At 45.4% G+C, this 20,598-nt stretch overlaps 1 long non-coding RNA gene across 3 annotated transcripts in view; it reads right to left on the minus strand.

Annotated features, from left to right (window-relative positions):
- The window catches only part of LOC139056117 (uncharacterized), a 46,870-nt gene that overhangs the window by 14,427 nt on the left and 11,845 nt on the right, over positions 1-20,598 (minus strand). For 2 of the 3 annotated variants that reach the window (XR_011512169.1, XR_011512168.1), the window contains exons 2-3: positions 10,213-10,398; positions 1,421-1,559 (exon numbers count right to left, since the gene is read on the minus strand). This is a non-coding gene — a long non-coding RNA (uncharacterized lncRNA). The remainder of the gene's footprint in view (positions 1-1,420; positions 1,560-10,212; positions 10,399-20,598) is intronic. The other variant, XR_011512170.1, reaches the window with a different exon arrangement.

Here is a 20,598-nt window from a genome sequence, read left to right on the forward strand (position 1 = left end):
AAGAAAACTGTAGATGAGTGGATTTGCATGAAAAACATCCACGAAAGCTTGTGGTAATCTAATTATTGGTAAGATTTGATGCTCTTCATAAGCCCTTTGCCGCTGCCCCGGTACAGGGTAGTCAACCGGAGATAATCTCTCTCTCTCTTCATAAGCTGGGACGCGCACCCCCCTTTAACTCAGTTAAATTAAATGGAAGGTTAGAACAACGGTGGCCCAAATTCAAGCGCCTTTATCGGTGTTGAACGAGTGCTAAACGGTGCTAAATAGTCATCTTTATGTGCCTGTATTGTGCAGTGATGGCGACGTGTTTTTCGCCGGTTAACACAATCGCATGAAACCTTCCGCATTTTCACACAACGCTTACCACATTCCACGCCAGACGCTATACGCCAAACGCGAAAATTATTTTGCAGAGCGTTGCTCTTCTTTGCCTGGCGAGGTCTAGTTTCGATGGCCGATAAACATGCGAGTGCTTCATGGTGGGTAACGCATACCTACTTGATCGGCCGTGCAGGTTTTATCAGCGCGCACTATAAAGGTATTACAAGCTGAAGTTACATCGAGCGCGTGCAACGCGCGCTTGAAGCGCAGCCGTCTTGTGGCGGGAAACAAGCTTAAAAGACTAAAGTGGCCGGGGCGATGTCGCAAGAAGAAGATTGCATGAATGGAATAGATAAATGCACGGCACGCGAAGGTCGTCAACGCGACGCATACGCGTTGCTGGAACGGACGGCCCGGTGGTACATAGTCCGTCCTGTAATTATATAGGGTACCGTCGAGTGTGGTCAGCTATTAACCTAACCACTTACCCTAATCATTTAAAGACGACTGTGTGCCACGCAATCCTGCACGCCAGCCCTGACGCTTTTCATCCGTTTCTGCGCTAAGGCACTTCAAGATTTCAAATCACTTCACGCGTCAATACCAACCCCCCCTCCCTCGTTTTTTTATAAGGAAGAAACCAACATACCCACGTGTCGTTCAATGGCGCATGTATTTTTTTTTATTATTGCTGCAGGTTGCAAAGAAGAACACGTATGCGGGGATCATTACATCCAAATGATGTCAAGCTCTTAATTGACCGAAGCGCAGTCGTGATTACAAGGCTACTATAATAACGAGCGGCTACGTCGCATGCCCACTACAACGCAAAGTATAAAAGTATATACAAATTCATGTGTCGAAAGAATTCACGTTGTATGATAGAAGATTATGTTCATGGTGGCTGGTCGGTACATGCGCACGAAAGAAAAAAAAAAAAGAAATAGGCAGCGCGATGGCCGGACGCAGAATGCTCGGTGTTTGTAGGCATTCCTTTGCTGTGAGTCACGTCTGCGCCGTCTTTTTCTTTCTAATGCAATCCACGTGTGAATCAACATGAATTATATAACCTGATGTTGTCACCTGATGTTCTCACCTGGCGTTGTCATCTGATGGTGATAAAACAGGTTAGTCACCACCAGTTGTTGCATGCTCGGCAGCCTACTAGTGACTGATTTGGTTATCATGGTGCCCATTGGTTGTCCGGAACCGGTCAGCAAGGTTCTTCTTTACATCTGCAAGAGTTAACCAGTGAAATCAGTGTGATACGTTGTCACTGTGTGCGTGTTCAAGAAGCGCGAACATTGTGAGTACATTTCTTTTTTGTCGGTATTCAATGCTGTAAGCATATACATTAACTTCTCTCGCAGCTGCGACACTTCACAGAGTCGACCCACGCCATATAACTATAAGCTACGACCGCCTAAAGCAAAAGAAACGGGTGATTGCAAAATAAAGTAACATAATGTGAGAGGCTGTGTGGAAGTTAACTTTCGCAAATATTGCGCGTAAGGGCAGTAAAAGGGGCCTTACAAATATATACTTCACGTGTCACGCAAAAGAATGCAAGCATACGCACTGCTGATGGAACAGGTCGCAAAGCAGCTATTTGATCGCTATGTTATACAAAACACAAAAACAACGTTCACAGTACTTTTGAAATGCAACAACAAGAACAACAACAACAATAACAACAACAACAACAACAACAACAACTACAACAACAACAACAACAAAATAATTTAATCAGGAAAGCTTAGCATTTAAGCTTCGCATATTAGTGGATTCACCGGACGTAGCAAAAAGTGTGATCATCTGTAGGAAGATGGATGGTTTAGGAGAAAAGATTACACTCATGGCTCGTGACTCTTCGCAAGGGACATGCCACTCGTGGCACAGGTTGGTTTCTTGGTTTTTCTTTAGCAAAACTGCGCGTCCCACTCTGGGGAATCGTCAACGAACCGGACGCTACAAAGGTTCAAGAAAGTTAAATTTCGAGGAAAATAAAGAGATACGAAATTAGTAACTAAATATCACGAAAATAAAACCTGTATGATTTGAATAATGGCTAAATATTACAGTAGAGAAATACGAGAATACTAAATAGAAAGAAAAGCTTTAGCCTGCAAATCCTGTCTTCCACACACATGAAAGAAAAATTGAGGAGCATTACAAACGAACATTCCTGTGTTTAAACCCAGTTCGGTAGCACCAAGAGAAAGGGCCATCGGAAGGCTCAAGTTTAATCCAAGGTTTCGGAAGGGCTTTAAAGGAAAAAGTTTTCCCTGGAGTAGTAAAACGGTGACATGCTAAAGAGAAATGTTCTAGATATTCACGTAGATTCCTCCAATAAATCACCGCGACACAAAATTTCATCGTTATGGTCGTCTTTCAAGTTATGTTAGCTTCGCAGTCTAGGCCAGAAATTGCTTCAATTGAGCGCTGCCGTCGAGAAAACAAAATGCGCAACCACTCGACCACGACACTATAGCGCCGTCTATAAACTACGAGAACAGAACAATTGAGCGAATTGAATTAAGTTTATCCTGCAAACAAAGTTGCGGGGATTTCAGCGGACTTCCTCGTCGTCGTGCGTACAACACTGTCTACGGTATATGGGATTACATGAAAACGCTGCGACGTTTAATGAATGTCCCTTCTCGATTAAGATTTTGGTGAAGAAGCACTTCGTCATATTGTGGCTCCTCATTAGTTAGCCAGCAATACTACATGATGCCAACGTGCGCGCACCTCCATATATTTAGGTCAACTTGAATTTTTAGGTATCTACACAGAAAACGAATTGTAGCCCCGCTTACAGCCACGTTGCATTTATTTATTTATTTATTTATTTATTTATTTATTTATTTATTTATTTATTTATTTATTTATTTATTTCAAAGTACCTTACAGGCCCCAAGGGGAGCATTGAGTAAGGGAGGCGTCATTGAACAAATGACAAGAGAAAACAGATATATGAGCGCTAAAAAATGTGAGAGCTAAAAATGTTTGTAATGATCACATGTTTCCAAAACAGTGTTAAAAAATAAAAACGCTAAATCAATACAAAGAGTTATCGGGAAAGGAATGAAAAGTACAATTCACGGTAACATAAAAAGCGATGTAACACTCGCGCAAAGTAACGTACATAGCGCGAGCACATAAAGCAAACAAAATCGAAACAACAATAACAAGAAAAAGAAAGTCATGACCCGTATGTGACACGTATTATATGACATGACATATGTACAGATGAATATATTTGTTATGATGAAGACTGTAAGTTCAGTAGTTGTCTGAATTTATCATTGCTCAAGGAAATAGTTTTCCATGTTCATCGAAGCATTGTTAATTTTTTTAACGCATTGTTGTGTCGCTCTGTAGCTATACCTGGCGCCACGGAAGACTGTGCGTCATCACCGTCGTCGTCATCACGGGAGATCCGCGAATAGAGCGCAAACATTTTTGTATTTTATATTTTGGATGCAACTGGGAAATCAGGCACGTACACAGGGGGTGGGCCGGGGTGCCCGAGCCACCACTCCTCGCACACATTCCTGAAGCGCCGCCAAATCATTTTTGAGACTTGACAGCTATTCGGCGGTCAACATTTGGCTGCCTTTTTCACTCCTTTTGGATGGCGGTGTACCTCCTGGGGTGTGAAGGCCAGTATTCTCATCGATTCGGTGCCCTCACGATTAACTCGAGATGCGTTCAGTTGTTACCATCTATTGCAACAGTCACGCGCATCGCTGTTGCTTCTTTACTTCAACTTTCTTTGTTTAGACTGGTCCAGTGACCACGAAAGGGATTCAGTTCGTAGTCAGCTGGTCCGTATGCTCGTGGAACGAGTTGCGGCCGGAGACAGATAGCTTTAGTTTGGCGTTTGCAAGCAAACGTAAACGCATTACGTACGCAAAGAAATATCGTTGTCATCACTGCGCATGTTCTGAACGTTGTTGTGTTTCTGCAGTTTACGTGCGCTATGATAACGTACGTTATTTGGCGAGTTTACCGTTCGTAATGTTTACGGACGCTAAGAAATGGCGTTGTCGAACATCGCGGCACTCATGGCTCCGGCTTCAGCGTGAATTCTCCTGGTGGCTGCGCTCTGACTCGCGTTGATCGCCATTAACTATTGTAATGAGCTATCGCTTTCTCTAAACTCACTTGAAACTTTAGTTATGAGCGCATATAGTGCTTCCAATTTCTGAGATCGTTCAGCGATTTCGGCGCCCGTGCACAAAGAGACGCGTTGGCATAGCAGCAACAGGATGATTGGTAATGGATTGTCTTGGCTTGGATACGTTTCGCACGAGGCACCAGACTGCGCCCTGCTTTATAACGTCTTCCTTACGTTTGCGTTCCCGTACGGTAAACTAAAAGTCTTGAAAGGGCACGCACAGCAACCTCCCGAAAAGGTGATTACGTTTAACGTACGTAAGGCGACAAACGCTATTCTAAAACTGTCTAATGCCAGTTGCGTTTAACTTTTTCTTTTGCTTCAATATTTCCTCGAGTGACGGCTCGCCGCGACGCTGGCATATTCTCGGAACCAAATATCCGTGATATAGGTTAGATAAGATGGAAAATAAAATCATGCGAAACAGCTTCCATGATCAAACCCTGCAATAACCGTTAAACCCATAAGCAATATCAACGTGACCCGTCACCTCGTCTGGTTTTTTCTTAGTTGTAGAGCACTTTCCACGCAAAATTGTCAACTGGAAAAGGGAGTCGCAAGGAGTTAAGAAATTAAGCGATCTACTAAAGGAGAGAGCCGAGGCAACACCGAAACAGGAAGGAAAAACGAAAATTACCAAGTTTAACCGTTGCTTGTGAAATTATTTAAGGATCAACAAGCTTTTATTTAAAACGGAAGTAGCGAAAACGCCGCCGCAAATGGAGGCGGATTCCGTGTGTTTTGAATGGTGCGTCTACCGTTATCAGTCTAACCGCCTGACGTAGACACGTCTCTGCTGTGCTTATGTGGGCGTTTTTCTAACATTCCGTGGTGGGCGGCGTACGTCTAGAACCGCAGCGTCCTGCGCTCTGCGCGGCTGTACACGACTGGCGGCCACGCATCGGTGCGCAACTTCCCAAATAACAATACGAGTCGGTTTTGGCACTTAACTTGGTAGAGCAGTAAAGAAGGGATCTAAAAGAACCGTGATAGCTCCGCAAGTATATATATTTCTCTGTATTTCTTCCAGAGCTAAATAAAAAAGAAAGGCTACTAGAAATCGTTATTTTACACTTTCGCTTGTTTACTTGTTCCTGTCAGTGTTCTTCCCGCGCTTCTTTCCTGCGCGAGCCCATTTGACGCGGTTCCTTGTTTGTCAAGCAAATGAGAGGTCTATCTCACGGGCGTATACTTGTAAGATACACCTTATTTTATTTCTCTTTTGCGGGATTACGCGTCTTTATGGCGAACGGTGGGCATTATTCACATTTACACTAGTAAAGGTAGCCCCCGCCCTCTTTATTTGCACAGAAACAGAAATGTTACCTTAGCTTGCCCCCCCCCCCCCCTCCTCACCCCGAAAAAGAATCCTGGTGTAATGTGCCTGTGGAAAATGTAGGTGCGAACACAGCCTCCGGCTTCTCCACAATGTTGAGACCCCTTTCCGTAATACAACTAGCACTGTCTCAGAAAAAAAAAAAGAAAACAGTGAATGGAACTCTAAGTCGCAAAAAAAAGAAAGAAAAAAAAAAGCAAAGAAAGCACCAAGGGCTCAACCCCAACCGATCCACGTGTTACGATGCTCACGCAAGGCACGCAGAGCCCTATTCCGAGGACCGGAAACCCGACGGCAACTGCGCACCCAGAGAGGGGCCATTGTTCGCGGCTGCCGGTGACTCTCCCGGGGCGCCCATCCAGCTGCCACTTGCTGTGTGCGCTGTCACGTAGCCGCCGCGTCGTCGGGCAGCAGCAGCAGCCAGCCGTTGATCGCGACGCGTCACCCACCGCGCCGTTGCGCCCCCCAGGGCAGCGAGGTCTCGCACCGCGCTCTGTGCAACGTGCGAGGCGCAAACAGACGCGGCGACGTACGCGGGATCAACGGCAGCGCGAACCGACAGAGTTTAGGTAAACACTTCGCGAACACTCCACATGTCGACGTTATACTCTGAGTGTCAAGTTCAGAGCGACAATGCAACGTGCAGTTCAATAAAGTGAGAAAGAAACGAAAGGAAGGAGGAGGACATGATGATGATGATGATATGTGGGGTTTTATGGCGCAAGGGCCACTCATGGCCAAAGAGCGCCAAGCAATAGGACATGTAGACATGTAGACATGAGGACATGTAAGTCATCCACAACAAAAGAGAACAAAAGAAAAAAAAATCTGGTGCGCTACCTTCGCCATAGGGAACGGCGGACGAAGGGGAGGAAGAACGGCGGACGAAGGGGAGGAAGAACAATAACTAGGAAATAGGAGACATCTGGCTCTCCCGCGACTTTTTTGGCGACGGCGATGCAAACTTGTGCGAGCATTCAAGCAGCACTTCGAGGACACGCGAGCTTAAAAGAGGTTGCAAGGTTTCACAGCACCCGGCGAAGCCTGCACCGTCAGGAAATAAATGTTGATTGCAGCCTTGCGTGACCTTTGCGGTGCTACCGCAGAACTCTAATACGCCCACTCGAACGTGCGACAAGCTGTAAGTCGATGCTTCGATCAATGCAATGCTATGCAGTTAGCCCTCCGACGTTGAACTCATTCCGATGAGGAAGAAGTACGAGTTTCTGAAAGCTACACACGAGCGTGGCCGGCACAGTAGCGTAGTGCCACACCGGGAGAGGTGTGATAGCAATCGCAGTTGCAGGGATGGATCAAGCAGGCACAAACAACGGCTGCGATGCCCCGGTGTCTTACAAAGAGCAGGCGCGATGTCCCGAAGAGTTCGTTGAAGTTTCCTGGCTACAAATTGCCGCTGAGGGGCTGAGTTCGAATTCCAGTGGCGGTAGCGGCGAAAGAGGAGCTTTATAGGCGACAGCGTCATGGCCGTTGGCGTGATGAGTAGGACGGACGAACACGTCAAGCCACCTTTCGAGCTCTTGACTGGTGTCGTAGTAAAACAGTACAATTATTAAACTTTCATGTTGATATTTGTGTAATGTCCGGTATGACGAATGCTGTTTGAATACAGTAGTGGTGAGAGCTTCTTTTCTATAGGCCTAGTTCGTTTACATTATCAGGCTTGCTTTAAGACACAATAATTTAACCTACAATTGAAGCAGAGCAATCGGAAGAACGCTATATCTAGCCTATGTTCATTCGTATCACGGGCCGCGTTGCAAATACTGAATAAAGTGAAGAGAAAACTGAGTTGTCAAAATCGCGACTCCGTTACTCCACAAATATAACAGTTATTGCAATTCTCAGAATTTTCGCCCATAAATAATTTACACAGGCATTTTCTGAATGGGATCCATGCTTTGCAAAAAATGCCAAGACAGCTGGGGTAACTTTTGTTACCCATAGGTAGATTAGGGTAGGTCAGGTTAGGTTAGGTGAGTTAGTTAGGTTAGGTTAGTTTCGAAACATTTGGTCTGTGAATTATAAATATATGCTGACTCACCGTCATTTTTCCCCAGAAATAATAAGCCTAAAAGCTGATCTTTCCTATTCGCAGCAAATTTCGCTGAAATCAGTACACAGCATGTAGCTTAAAGTGAACATCTGACCATTTCCCATGCAATTATATTGAGAAACCGCGTAGTCGGGCCTCGGCTAAAGCTTTCTGTTGCACTACAGTGTTGATCCATAGCCATGGGTTAGGACGTTGACAAATATACAGGAGCCTCTCTATACCACACGTGGTTTTAACCTTATAAACGCATTCATACGGTCCAGTGCTTGTTCCACTGCTTGCTCAAGCGCGGAACGCTTTGAAAGGGCCTTTCTCCTTCTTTCCCGTTACCGTGTCGTACTCTTTCTCCTACACAACTATCGCTCTAACGGTCTTCTTTTTTTTCCCTTCCTTTTTCTATGCCGCCAGTTCAGAGTAGCCAACCCTGTACCTCCCCGGTTAACATAACCTCCCCGGTTAACATGGTTAGTCTGTTTAAACTCCGTGCCTTTCATCTTGTATAATCTTTCTCTCTTCCTGTCGCTATTTCGCAACTACGATGTCATCGAGGTTGCATGCTGCAACGTTGTGGACCAAAATAAATAAATTAATTAATTAAAGAGCTGCGATCTCTCTGAGATGTTTCTGGCTTTCACAAGTTATTTGAGCCTTCGAAAAGCTGGCACGCAAGTGCACGCGAGGAGAGGTACATGTATGCGACAGCACGTAATTCAGCGGCACGCTAGGACGCTCCTGTCTGAAATACAGCGAATGTGACGCAAATATAAGCGTCCGTCCGTGCGAACGCTCGGGAAAGCCCGGTAAGCAGATAATAGCGCATCCAAGGAGCGTAATGATTCTGACGCACACCTCGTGACAGCGCATATGTACATATGCTAGCAGGTCATTAGGCGCTGTCGTCGTCGGGATTGTTCTAACCAAGCACAACCGCGCGCGACGTGACTAGTTGCGTGCAGCGCTGCCGACGGCCTCTAGAAGCGCAACGGTCGCGATCTGCAAGCAGTGTTCTCCGTATTCTCGCCGCGCGGTATGGCGGCGATGACCTCATCGTTCTGTACGGTGCGAGACGCGTGCGATGGAAAAGCTGTCACTGTCGGTCACCTTTGAGAGACAGCAAGAAAGGATGAATGAGAGAAGGCTGCGCATGATGGGAAACCGCTAGAACAAGAAGGCACACATATTGCACTGCATGAAGAAAGAAAGGATGAGTCAAAACGCTGCGAACAATGCACAGTATTGGAACATGCTTCGACAAGTGGGGATTCCCCCGATCGGCGCTGACTGTGCTACGCATCTGTGCTTCTCTCTCTATTTAGTTTTAAAGAAAAAAAAGAAATGTGGCACATGGATGTGTCATTTGATGCTAATCGCCCAACATCATACAAGATACAATAAAAACATTTGCGATACTAGTGATTCTTGGCTGCAGCAGTCACAGTTGTGATTCACACCGACAAGTACTAGATCAGTGCCGCCTGCCATCAAGGCAGCATGTGATATGGAATCTGCGGGTTATCCACTCTGACACACCGATTAGTCGCGGAATGTCGGACCAAGTCATCCTCATCGTTTAGATAAGGCGCACCACACCAGAGAAAATGATAAATGAAAGGTAGAGAGGTTAACCAGGACTGAGCCCGGTTGGCTACCCTGCACTGGGGAAAGGGAAAGGGGGACGGAAAGATTAAAAGAAGAGAAAGTCCGCTGGGGATATCAGTCGGTCACTCAGTCCGGATCACAGACGCTGACTCAATCCGGTATCTTTCAAATATCGCAGCGGCGCTTTTGTGGCCTTTTGTAGCTGCGATATGCGAGGCCATGGTCCCAAGATCTTGTTCAAGGTGAACGGCTTTCCATCTAGCTGATTGAGAGCTGTGCAGAGGTCTTGCCTTTCATCTTCAAAAGATGAAACATGTACAGATGAAGATGTATAGTGGCCTGTACAGTTTACTTCTCGATGATCGTAGAAGCAGCAATGTGATGTTTCTGTCTACAACACTGATTCGGCAAGAAGAAATCACGCACACAAAACAAGTTAGCTAGCGTTCAATACGGAACAAAATGAGAGGCAAAGCCTGATATAAATTCACAACCGTCACTTGCCCTTGTTGGTACAAAGAAATCAAGAAGGCACAGCTGTTTAGATCGTACAGCAAGAGGTCTATACTGAATGCATCATCAAGTGATATTTGAAGTCTATAATTTCAGCAGTAACAGTGAAAGCTTCGGCAACAACATGTATTCGCGTAATAATAACACCATCCTGTAGATCATATGTGCGACTATGTCACCTACCGAAGTGGAAGCAAAGCATACCAAGCATCCAAACGGCATCTGGCGAAATATAAGAAAAAGCGAGGTGAGGAAATGCTGCGCGCCTCTGCTACTCCTCGGGTCATGGCCGGTCCTTCCTCGCTTCGCGATCCCAGAGCTCCATTACGACGCGCCGGCGTGGTATACGGCGCACTCACGATGTCAGGACTGGAACGAGGAAAAAAAGAGAAAGCTACATGGCAGCCCCCGCAATCGCAAGTGGTAGCACACGCAAGTTATGAGACATTGAAAGGTTGTTGAAGAAACAGTCACGAAGGCAAGCGGTGTGCTTGGAGCTTCGTGCTCGTGTGCTGTGTGCTTCGTGGCGGGAGCTTCGTGCTCCTTTTTGCAGTCATGCTAAGCTGTTGAAATGCATCTCCTGTTTTAATGTAAACGTTGCAATTAAATCCTGTACACCTAGTTCTCGATGAGAGCAATTTCCTCCCTACAGTCACGTCCCAGGAGTGGTTGAGTTGGACGACGGCATGGGCCAGCTACCGCATGTTTCACGCCCGACCACAACCCGTGCAACTGAATGCCAGCGATGGGTAGTTACTCCCTTCAACTACGTCTACACCGTACAACTGGTCGCCAGCGGTGGGATCGTCCTGCAACTCTTACAGCGTGCGCTCGTGGAGAATGTCTCGATTTATCTGCGCCTGTATCACAGTGGCCTGTACAGTTGACTTCTCGATGATCGTAGAAGCAGTAATGTGATGTTGCTGTCCACAACACTGATTGGGCAAGAAGAAATCACACACACACACACACACACACATATATATACATATATGTATATATATATATATATATACACACAAAAGTTTGCTAAAGTGACTTGCTAAATTTAGCGACTTTCTCGCTGAAGTTAGCGACAATGGTCTCGGGCTGCCGTTCTGTTCGTGGGCTTCTGCTATAAATGATAATCAGACAGACCTTCAATGCTAACCATATTACGGCAACAACGTTACTTGTAGCCGCAATGAAAGTGGCCCACAAGAGGCAGCAAGTCATCGCATTTAAGGAACTCAAAATACGCCATAGCCATGCTATGACGTATTTGAGTTCCTTAAATGCCATATCTGGCTCCCTCTAAAAAAATACGTCATAGCCATGTATGGCTATAACATATGTTGAGTTCCTTGAATGCCATGTCTTGCTGCCTCTTGTGTGCCATTTTCACTGCGGCTCCAAGTAACGTTATGCTGCGAGCCTTCCGAGAGTTCGCGAATGCTTACAATTGGCACGCCGCTTTTGTGTGCCGTCTTCTGCACCGTTGTATTGCATAACGACCGCCCCAACTTCATTCTATATTTAAACCTTTGAATAGACTATGGGTGTGATGTAACTGAAGCTTTTGTGTGTTATTCAGAAAGAACGAAAGAAACTGAGATGAGAAGTGTATTTGAGCTCTCAGTGAAAGGCTAACGCTGTCACTGCTTCCTTTAATTAATGGCTTCAAGTGCATTTCATGTTTACTTAATGAGACGTGCATCGCATAGAAAACATTCGTGCTGCAGCCGCTAACAAAATAGAAAAAAAAGAACCGTTTTTATGTTTCGCAATCTGGTTTCGCTGAAAGTGTTCTTGCACTTCTCACTTATGCGGCACCGACCGCACGACGTGATTAGAATTTATAACGCGCAGTACACGAAGGAAATATCAGACATTGTAGCCTTTCTTTTTTATTGAAATGAAAATAAAAGAAAGAGATGTAGTCACCCTATAATGCTGACGGCTACTATGTTTGCCATAGCAGAAACAACATTATAAAAAAAGATATATTTGTATAGTAAGAAGAGCAAAAGAAGCAACGTCATAGGGCCACAAATCCACAACACACAGATCTATACACGCACGAACACGTAGGCATAAAAGGCAAAACAGGCAAGTCGCATCGCACTGAGTCCGTAAACAGAGTCGCAAACACGCACACAAGCGGCCGCTATGCGGACTGCGACGGGTATAGATAGGTCTTGTTGGACAAAACATAGCTGAGAGGTGGGGGGATATGCGATACTGCGGTTGTAATTATACCAGAGGTAATCAAGCTAAGCTGAATGGAGAATAGATTCAGCGAAGATTACGAATGCCACTTTCTTTCCCTATACGTTCCGTCATCACGGTGCGTCATGAACGGTGTTTATTCAGCCCGGTCGTTCACATTCGAGGATATGCTTTCACGTCTGTGTCACGCGGCGGCGCCTCACCATAAGAGAGACGGGAGTGGTGCCCACTGGCTTATCACATCGTGGTCCGTTGAAATTGGTGCTCCGGAAAGACCAAGAGAGAGAGAGAGAGAGAGAGAGAGAGATGAGGGAAGAAGGAAAGGCAGGGAGGTTAACCAGACTGAGTCCAGTTTGCTACCCTACACGTGGGGAGAGGAATGGAAAGCGAAAGAGAGAGAGAGAGAAAACTTAGGTGTAGGATGTCTATAGTCGGGCACTCAAGCCTGTTGCCTTCAGGCAGTGAAGAAAGCAGTTCCAGAAAGACCAAGAATACCGCTCCAGGATATAAGGTGATGTCTGCAAGACTAATATATGCGTGGACATTTGCAATGCAAGCACGCAACAGGTGCAAAAGATACGAACAGTAAAGGTATGATACTAGAAGTGTTTCGCGTTCACACCCAAAAAGTAGAAAGCGACACAAAAGCAGCGAAAGGTTCACAAATAATTAACGAAACCACGCAGCACGCGTGCAGATGGGGATAACTTTTTTTTTTTTGCCTATATAGCAGACTTGTCCTTAAGTGCGCCGCGATATCCTTATACTTTCAGCAATCACTATATACGCAGATCAGGCACCCGATCCTTCACACCGTATGAGAAGTAAGCTATAGTGTTCGAATCCGAAAGGAAATAGTTCATTCCCAGTGAAAGCGGACTCAATGTCGCGTGCCTTTCCAAAAGCTTCATCCGAAACGATATAGACATATACGTATACATAAGTTGTGTCTTTGGACGTTTCGAAAACGTATACGCACAGCAACGCTCGCCGACGTGACTCGAGAGCTGCCGCAAAAAATGGAAACGGCAAATACGTGAGCTGCCTGCAGCCACGGTACAGCATCCAATGTGTAGATGAGTAATAGCGCTTTTTGAGAACGGTGGCGCGCTAGTCGCTAGAAGTCAAGGGCAAAGAGGAGCAAAAGGCGTTTGACACCACAACTCCAGCAAGGCGAGCTGCCGAGAGAAAAGATGAAAAGGAAAGAGCCATGCCTGCATGTTCGTGGAAGCGTTCATGCGCAGAATTATCTCCAATACATTTTCTCTTTTTCTTTCTTTACAGCATATGTAATTTCGAGTTCGACCGAAACAGGGCAGTCGGTTAATCTATTAGACTTGTGACCTTTGGTGCTCTTTCTCGCTCTTTAACGGCCAAAATGAGCAAAACAGTCATGCTGCTCACAAGCGCGGTCGTGTGTCGTTTCTGCAAAGGTCCAACACAGTACGCATCAGTCAAGCGAAACCTCTTTGGAGGCAGGAATGACGATGTTTGTGTGCTCAACTATTAAGGCTATCGGAAAGCATTTTGCGCTATACAGTGACAAACAGTCTCGATGATCACGCAACTTCAATAAACGACGGGATTGTCACGCCCATTTTCTGTAATTTATAGCTTCACATTGAACGCGTTACCATTGGCCTGGCGGTTTTTTGTCATACTTGGCCCTTGCGCCACAAACACTATATTAATCATCATCACGCAGACTCACACGCTGTATAGGCGCAGGCTTCTGAAGCCTAGTTTCATCAATAAATTAGTCTGTTTATTTATTTATTTCACGTATTTTCAAGGCCCGAAGGCGTTTCAGAAAGGAGTGGAGTTAAAACAAAAAATAATGCAGTAAAAATACAAACAAAAAGTATTAACAAAAGTATTAACAAAAGGCATTCTGAACAGCGGTCTTGAAGTTGGTAGAGTCGGTGATGAGTGCGATTGATGCGGGAAGGCGATTCCAGTCCGTGCTTGTCCTAGGGATGAATGAGTCACTGTACCGGTTTGTACGGCACAATGACACCCCGATTTTAAGGCTGTGGTCAGTGCGGGCCGAAATATAAGACGGAGGGGCAAGAAGGGTTTCCTTTAAAAGGTGGTTCAAGTGAAAAACTTTGTGAAGAAGCGAGCGACGGGAAGATTTGCGGCTTGACGAAAGATCAGGTAAGTTAAGAATTCGTTTCATTGAAGAGGTACTTGCATAGCGAGAATAATTGGATAAGACAAAGCGTGCACCGCGGTTTTGGATACTTCCAAGAGTAGAAACTAATGAAGACTGAGTCTGATCCCAAATGGCTGAAGCATATTCTAATTTGGAGCGAACTAAAGCTTTGTAAAAAGTTAGCTTCAGGGAAGAAGGGGCAGAGCTAAAATTACAGCGTAAGTAACCAAGCATGCGGTTAGCCTTTTTAGTAACATTAGTCACGAATTAGTCACTAGTCAGACACTACCGAACGACATCGGCGGTCACCGAGCGGTGACACCGCTAATCCAAATCGTTAGTACGAAATGGTGGGGAACAGAAAATTATGCAGTTGTGCGCAGAAGAGATTTGCCGACCGAACGGTTATACCTGGGTGATAACATACACTTCCGGTTTGTTCACCGAACGTTAATTGAGTGCGTTGAATCTGAGGAACTGCAGAGCATGGTATCCTAGTGAAGACGGGGATAATAGATAGGACCGGAGGAGGAGACCTGGGCGAGCTGGATTTCTTTCACTCTGCAGTTGATCGTGGTGATACGAAGTACACCTACGGTTAACATATTGAACCGAGACACGTGTCACGACTGCGACCGCTAAATGAATGAATGAATGAATGAATGAATGAATGAATTATCTGATATGAAGGTGGGAAGCGATGCGTTAAGCAAGAACACGGAATACTTGGCTATACATAGCCGCGCCTTACGCGGAAGAACGGACGCATCCTGCAGGTTGAGAATCGGCGATTCCACAGGGAGAATAGCGGCCACGCAGTCGCAAACAATGCACGTACACGAGGCACGAAACAACGACCGCCAGCAAGCTCGTTGTAAAAAGCAAAACGAAACGGCTGCGAGTCAAGAGCAGAAAACACAAACAGCCAGGGCAGGTCTGAAACGGTGCCAGACGCTGGCGTGCATCCTTATCGTGATCGCGGCTTTGACACGGTACGCCGGCGGGGTGTTTTTATCGCTGGATGAAAAATGCTGCCACTGAAAAAAAAAAAAAATGTTCCGCGTGCCTGTGCGCGCGACGCGCAGAACATTCCAGAACACACAGGGACTGGTGTGCCGGTCAACAGGCTTTGTTATTTATATATATATTTTTTTTAACCGCGTCCGCAGCTTAACGACTTCGGGAGCAAATGAGTCATCGGGTTCAACGTATTAGGCTTCTGCGCTCTTTATTTTTGTTAAGCCCTTGAGCGGCCACAAAACAATCAGGGCGCGAATGACCTTCTTTTTCATTTGCTGAATTTTGCTACATTTTTCCCAGTTTAACGTCAGACACAATTTGGAAACATTGTAACTTCCAAAGCATATAAGCAAAATAAAGGGCCTCTAAAAGCCCATTTTATTGATTATTTGCCAGTTTAAAGGCAATGACCTTGAAAAATTTTTTATTTGGTACTACCAGTCCAGCCCATTGCGGCTTTGGCCGCCCTGATTCTTGTAACTTGTTATTTAATGCGTGCAAAAAATTATTATTATTATTATTATTATTATTATTATTATTATTATTATTATTATTATTATTATTATTATTATTATTAAAGTACTGTCAACACTGTTTAGGACTGTGCTGAACACCAAACATACATTTTTTTTCATACTCAAACTGGCGCAGAAACAATAAGCTACTCTTAAATGCTTCGAAAACTACGGTTCTAAGTTCTAACCGGAAAGCACACTATGGGCAATTTCCATACACCATTCGGAAAGCGCCTTTCGACAAAACGCTGAGCTTCTCTTCATAAGCTGAACGTTCGAAGCAACGTACCCTTCGCTCTCTTGGTACGGCTTGTCGTATATCACATGACTTCCACTCCCCTGTTGCCTTTCTGAAGTTGTATTCTACCGTGTGCCTTCCACGACTAGAGTATGCCTCTGTAGTTTATGACTAAATAAAGAAGAGTAAATAAAATATGTAAGTAAATAAAAGGTCGCAGTACGAAGTCTCCGTAGCTCTTCCTGGGCTCCACAATAAACATTTGATTGATTGATTGATTGATTGATTGATTGATTGATTGATTGATTGATTGATTGATAATTGATCGATCGATCGATCGATTGATTGATTGATTGATTGATTGATTGATTGATTGATGTTATTATTATTACCCGCGATAAATCCACGTGTAATTCGAGAGAACTCCGTACTCGCGCTTGTGTTTTATCGCGTAGTCAAATTCTCTTCGTCTGCGCTAACGATATGGTCACTCTTTTCGCTCAGCAATATTCTGAAAAGGCGTACCTTGTCAATACGTTCGTACTTTGCACTGTTTCTGTAGCAAACACTCACATTTATCATGAACGACGGGGATTATCGTGCCTTACCGCCCGTAGGCAGGAATTCCCTAGATGTTTAGGTGCACCAGCCGAGTGCCCAATATACAAATAAACTGCACGAGTTAGCTAATACAGAGTTGCAGCAACGTTATTAAAGCACCCGCGTGTTGCAGGGCCACGAGCTTTCATCTACCTTTTTTTCTTAATTATTATTCTGACACCATGCAGCAAGTTCTTTTCATATTCTACATGTTTTAACAACATTCGTGTACCATTCCCCCTGCCATAACACTTCTGCAATAGAAGCCCCAGGAAAAAAAAAAAGAAACCAGAACAAATGATTGCTTCAAAGCGATAACAAAAGAAGTGTACTGACAAGGGGGTTTATACAATATTTGGCAGTTGCCATTTTCTCACACTATTTCGGCAGCACTCGCGTCCCTGCATATCAGAAGCTGTGTTAAGTGCAAGCGTATAAGGCGAACGCGTGGCGGAGCGGTGACAGCTGTCGACATTTAGCCACGGCGATGTTCGCAGCGTGATCCTGGTTGCCCTTCTGCTACGTGTGCTGCAGGTGTCGCAGAAGCGCTCGCGAGTTAGTCTGCGCAAGCAATGTATGTACACCGCGCTTACGAAATGCTCGGTTGGAGTCCGTGCCTTGAGCCAACGCGACGCGACAGCTTTACTCTTTATAATATGAGAGAGAGAATGCAGGAAGAGTAACTAATGTCGCGCCCGGTTGGCTACCCCGGACTTAAGGAAAGGGGAGAGACATCAAAGCACAAACAGAATCACGCAACCAATGTCAACATCGTTTTGCCCTCAAATATTACTGTGGGAAAAAACAAAGGAAAGTGGGACGGCTTTTAGACATAGTTCACGGAAAGCTTGAACGAGAACTTCGCACAGCACGGCAGGTATTCAATTCACTGGCAGTTTGCTTTAAAAGAAGTATTGCGGCAACAAAACGCGAATATAGCTTGTGACGCGCTTCCGAAAAGCTAACGAAGTTCATACACGCTCGATGCATATGGCTGCAGGCAAACGAAAATCGAAAAATGTAACGTCACTGCATGTTTTGTGATGTACGATGTGCTAATATGAATTTTCTGTGAATCGCCTATTCACGAGCGCCTTCCGACACTTAATTGGATTAGATCATCGTATTCATTTCAGTTTTTTGCTTACTCGAGCTGACCTGTTTATTTATATGTATTGTTTGGCTAAGCGAGAACCAATAGCCGGCTTCACCCATGACGCACGCATCTCTGACACAAACAACTGAAGAACAGACAAGGATGAGGAGGAGGAAGCACAGATGGAAGCAAAGGTAGGGAGGTCAACCAGACGCACGTCCGGTTTGCTCCCCTACATGGGGGAAGGGTTTAACGGAACAAAAGAAAGAAATGACAGGGAAGGGAGAAGATACTCGCAGTGCGAACGCATGCGTTTGTCTATCACTTCACGCCTACAATCGGTCACTGAGGCCAGTCGATTTCATGAAACGTAGCAATGCCCGCGTCGCTTCGCAAGCCTGCAACACGTGGGGCCATAGTCCGAGAATCTTGGTCTCTGGAAATGGACTGCTGTCTAATCGGTTTAACACACTCCGAAGAACGTCACGTTCGGTGGAGATTACAAAAACACAACACGTGCCTGATCGTGTCTTCCCAGTGGCGTGAGTCACAGATCTGTTTGTCGGACATTCCGATAAGGAATGAGTAGGTTTTCGTAAATGTCACCCCTAACCAGAGAAGGCACAGTAAAGTCGCATCACGGTGGGAGAAGTTTGATGGAATGTGTAGCTTCCGTCTAGGATCCAGCCGGTGGAGGCGGCAGTTGGAAAATATCGTGGCGTTCCACGAAGTTTCAGTCTTGTTTTGGGCAAGTAAATGAAGACCCCTCGCAGCGTCTGTCCTTGATAAGTGTGTAGGAACAGTCAAGGTTTCTTTATGGGCTGACCAGGCGGCATCATCAGCAAGGTCATTTCCGACGATGCCACAGTGCCCCGGAAGGCATTGGAAGATGATGTCATGTCCGTTTATGAGGGCTTGATGTAAAACCTCTCTGGTCTCGAACATCAGTTGTTGATGGGTAAGGCCTCGTAAGGCTGACTGCAGACTCTGAAGGGCTGCCTTGGAGTCACAAAAAACGACCTACTTTCGAGTTTTGGCTTGTGCGATGTAATTACCAGCGGCACGTAGGGCGGCAAGTTTGGTTGCCGTAGAAGTTATGTGGGACACTTATGAACTTAATTGCGATGCCGAGAGGATAACGGCGCCTGTGGAGCTAGTGGTTCAGATAGGTCCATCGGTGTGAACGTGCCTTCTTTATCCATATGCCTCGTTCAGTAATGACAGCGTCAACTGACGTAGAGCCACTGTTGAATGACGGGTCTTCTTTGTAAATGCCGGAATCACGAGACATACTTGTGGCTGTCGTGGGCACCACAGTGGTAGCAGTCGTCTTCCTTTCCTGCTGATGTAAAATCCGTTGGAAGGTAGTCTTGATGAGTTGCAAAAAGTTCGGAAAATGTGGCTTGAGGTCGCTGTGCTGGCAAATCTGCAATATAGTAGCTGGGTACGTGACACAGATGTCGAATGTGTGCTCTAAGGTTGTCAATCGTTATATATGTTGGAACCAAGTAGTCCCTAGCAATCATGACTGTTGCATGAGTCGAGGCGCATCGTGGTAGTCCAAGACATGTCCGTATAGACTGGACTTGTAAACTTTCAGGGGTACTAATATTTTGTTTTACATGTGTCCGCCAAAACCGGCAAGCTGTACCGTAAAAAGCCCAGAAACAGTGCTCTGTACGGCTGCAGCATAGACCTCATCGACGTGCCCTAGCCTTTTCTACACAGGAACTTCATCATATGTACAATCAAAATTAGTCTCCGCTTCAGGTAGATGCAGTGGGCACTCCATGAAAGGTCCCTATCAATAACCACACCTAAGAAGTGGTTAGACTTCTGGTATGTGATAGCCTGGCCATTGAGAGAAACAGGGCACAATTTCATGGGTTTGCGCGTAAGCACCACTAACGAGCATTTTTCGATGGACACACTAAGGCCTTATTTGCGGAGATGCGAAAATATCAGGGTGGCTGCCCGCTAAAGTCCTGCGCGTACTTGAAGACGAGCCACAGCAGAAGACCTGAGACAAAAACCATCAGCGCACATTGATAGGCGATTTGGCTTGGGTAATATTTCAGCAAGGCCAACCACAGTCAGGTTACAGAGAATAGGGCTCAATATCCGCCCCGTGGGACGCCACCGTCCAACAAACAAACGAACAAACAAACAAATAAACAAACAAAGGCGGGTAACGATAGAGACATAAAGGGTCTGCGTATGATGAAAAATGGACCACATTGCCTGTTTAGAGGCTTGACAAGATTCCATGTAATACTGTGCTTACTGGCAGTAAGCTTAGAAATATACAAGATGTCCTAGCTAACTTTAGCCAGAGTTTAAAAAATATGCCGATGCGCCCTAAGAGGACGCAACCAAATGCACATTGCTGACTATTGTATGGAGTAATTCACACAATTTCTTTTTTGTATTCTGCTTAATTGCATATGGTTAGGGAAGTTTAAGGAATCAACCTCTGAAGCAACGAAGTTAGGCAAGAAATGCCAATTTAAAAAGTCGTAGAGCGGTTTGCAAAACGCCCTATTAAATAGTTTCTAACTTTCTATCTATTCAGCAGTAGTTTCTTTTTCCTGCTTACTGCAGATGCCCGCGATATATATATAAAAAAAAAAAACCACGTGACATGCCCACTTGCACGCCGCGATTGCAATTCTCCCAAACGTTCCGCGTACCCACGACCATATAGCATTAGCAGGGTGTGCTGTCGCGACAGGGCAAG

Source organism: Dermacentor albipictus, chromosome 2 (genome assembly GCF_038994185.2).
Source record: "Dermacentor albipictus isolate Rhodes 1998 colony chromosome 2, USDA_Dalb.pri_finalv2, whole genome shotgun sequence".
Classification (NCBI taxonomy): Eukaryota; Metazoa; Arthropoda; class Arachnida; order Ixodida; family Ixodidae; genus Dermacentor; species Dermacentor albipictus.